General features: G+C 41.0%; 1 pseudogene; it reads left to right on the top strand.

Moving 5' to 3' along the window:
* The first annotated feature begins 730 nt into the window (after positions 1 to 730).
* On the top strand, positions 731 to 2332 carry LOC146394397 (heat shock transcription factor, Y-linked-like; annotated as a pseudogene).
* Positions 2333 to 3062: the final 730 nt, after the last annotated feature.

Here is a 3062-nt window from a genome sequence, read left to right as displayed (position 1 = left end):
TGGCTATAGATATTTTGCTTGGTGCCCAGGGACCTTCCGTGTCTTGCTCAGTGATAAAGGTTGTGTTTTTGTGTGTGTGTGTTTGTTTCCTTTATTTCTTTTTTTTTTTAATTTTTATTTTATGGACTGCACCTGGGGCATGCAGAATTTCCCAGGCCAGGGATTGAACCCAGATCACAGCGGTGACAACAACAGATTCTTAACAAGCTAGCTGCCAGGGAAATCCTGGCTAAGATTTTTCTGAATACAGATGCGGCATAGATTCTAGTTATAAACTGGGAAGTGATACATACCATATGTTTCACTTTACTGGTTTTTTTGGTCCCATTTTCCAGGCCTTAATAACAGGCACCAAATGTGTATGTTTATAATAGGGAATTTATGTTTACTTCTGGGATGAAATGGATTTATTTATGTGATGGGTTTTCTTACTTATTAAAAAGATTCCATTGGAATGGGAATTTGCTGATCGCACTTTTGTTAGGGGGGGTTACTGTTTAAGTAAGGAGCTCATATTTTATGTTAACTGGACCAATTTCATAGGAAAATAAGCACTGACTGAAGGTTATGCTCAGAATGCTAGGAGACCTGTCATCTGACAGCTACAGTTAGCAACCATTGTGATGCATGGGCGATTTTATCTCTGTAAGCTTACCAAAGCAGCATTTAAAACTGCAGAGTTCAAAAAGCATGCTGTTGAGAAGAGTAGCTGCAGAGAAACTAATCTGAGATGGCACATGCTCCTTCAGAAATGCAACCTGTGTCTCCTAAAGATGCACCAACTGGTTCAGAATCCTCCATTACACCTCCATGGTGTGATAACTCAATCACTGGGGACTTGGACTTGAGGTCTCAGATTGAAGAAACGGCTTTTCGGGCTTTGTCTGAAGGCTCCCTGATAAAAAAGCCATGTCGCACATTGTGTGCCATTGAACCAGATGAAGATGATGATTTTCTTCCTCTGCCCTTTCCCAGAAAACTTTGGAAAACTGCTGAAAGTGATCACTTTAAGTCCACTTGGTGGGAAGCAAATGGAACCTTGATAGTGATTAATGAAGAACGCGTCAAGAAAGAAGTTCTGGAGAGAAAGTCTCCCTTCAGAATATTTGAAACTGAGAGTATGAAAAGCTGAGTTCGACAGCTTAACCCCTATGCATTTAATAAGCTGCAAAGGAATTTTCAAAGATGTGCCTCACTAGCTGACTTTCTGGCAGAAGAAAATGAAGTCTCTGCTCGGAACAAGGCATTAAGAAATTTCCAGTTACTACTTATAGAGGGAGTGTATAAAATTCTCTTTGGACATGTGCAAATATGTCCATCCATATAGGGTCAAAGTAGACCTTGAAAGTGGGATGAAGTACTGTTCCATTTTTATTATGATGATTATTTTTTGTCTTTTTGCCATTTCCTGAGCCACTCCCATGGCATATGGTGGTTCCCAGGCTAGGGGTTGAATTGGAGCTATAGCCCCCGTCCTACGCCAGAGTCACAGCAACGTGGGATCCAAGCCACATCTACAAAGTACACCATAGCTCACGGCAACACCAGATCCTTAACCCACTGAGCAAGGCCAGGAATCAAACCCGCAAACCCATGGTTCCAAGGCGGATGCGTTAACCACTGTGCCACGACAGGAACATCCATGTTCAACATTTTTAAATTGAGGATGGCTTGGTCATAAAATATTTGGGATGATAAATCATTGTCCTAGCCTCCTTGAGGCTTGTCAATGAACCTCAAAAAATGCAGGCCACAGAGCCTAATACTATTAATGTAGATATACCAGACACTTTTCCTTGAGGACAATAGTTGGCTGTGACCACTAAGAACATTTTTGAAAATATTAGCAATGGACGTGTATTGTCTCATGATATTAACTCCATATGATGCAAAGAGTCAGATATTATGGTTTCTGTCTCCTCGTGTCCTTGTTTCAAATACCATTAAATAAATTTCTCCTTGGTTTTAGCTGCAGTTCTACCATAATCCAAACTTTAAATGAGGCTGTCCTCAACTGTTGGTAAGGAGGAAAAGAAGAGTCACGTATAAAAATGCTTCTCCAGTATCGGCTTCTCTACTTCAAGGTTGCAGCAAGAAACACTCTAGAACAGGGCGTAAGGTGGATAATCATAATTCTGATTTTGAAGCAGAAACTCGTGGAGAAAATGCATTTTCAACCTCCACAAATTTACATGTGCCTTTAGTAAGAAGGCCTTCTACCAGCCAGAGAATTTCTAATACAACTACCCCCATGAGAAGTGATGTTTCTTCTACATCATCAGCATCAGCCAGACCACAGGACAAACTGTCGTGGCTCAACATGCTACTTTAAATCAGTTGACCACGTTTCATACGCACTCACAAAAGAAGCTACTCTCCAGCAAGTGGCCACATTGTGAATTTCATTACAACTACCACTTCCATGTCTCAGTACCACCTTATTTCTCCCTTCCCGAGTGGTTATTTTGGAATAACGGTGAAGTCGTCCCCTTTTCCAACCAGATATCAGAATATACCACCAAGAGAGGGCCCTTTGTCTAACCCTCAACCAACCAACCATCCGTGGTTCCCAATGCCAATGGCCACTGATACCTCTGCTGCCTCTCTGTAAAGGCCAACACCTCCATCCTCTTCATTATTTGAACACCATCCTAATTTTGACCTATCAACGGTCTATACATTCTGCAGGATAGTGAAGATGAACATTTATGCTTGCAAATGTCAACAATTTCCTGCAATTCCTTTATTTCAAAAATAAACATATATGTTCATCTTCATAGTTGCAATTACTTCATTTATGAAACAATTAAGGGCTGTGTTTCTTTTTCTAAAATGATGTTTATTTTTTCTATCATAGCTTGTTTCCCATGTTCTGTCAAGTTTCTACTGTCGAGCAAAGTGACCCAGGCACACACCACCCCAACCACCCAAGACCCACACCCATACACGTACGCATCCTGTTTTTTCACATAACCCTCCGTTGTGCTCCATCAAAAGTGACTAGATGTAGTTCCCATTGATTTACAGCATGATCTCATTGCATACCCACTCCACATGCAATA

This window comes from Sus scrofa, chromosome Y, assembly GCF_054392235.1.
Source record: "Sus scrofa isolate SSC_HxYL_T2T_F1_AM1 chromosome Y, Sscrofa_HxYL_maternal_Yorkshire_Landrace_v2.0, whole genome shotgun sequence".
Classification (NCBI taxonomy): Eukaryota; Metazoa; Chordata; class Mammalia; order Artiodactyla; family Suidae; genus Sus; species Sus scrofa.
Note: the sequence above shows the minus strand (reverse complement) of the source record. Positions and strands in the feature narration are given on the sequence as shown.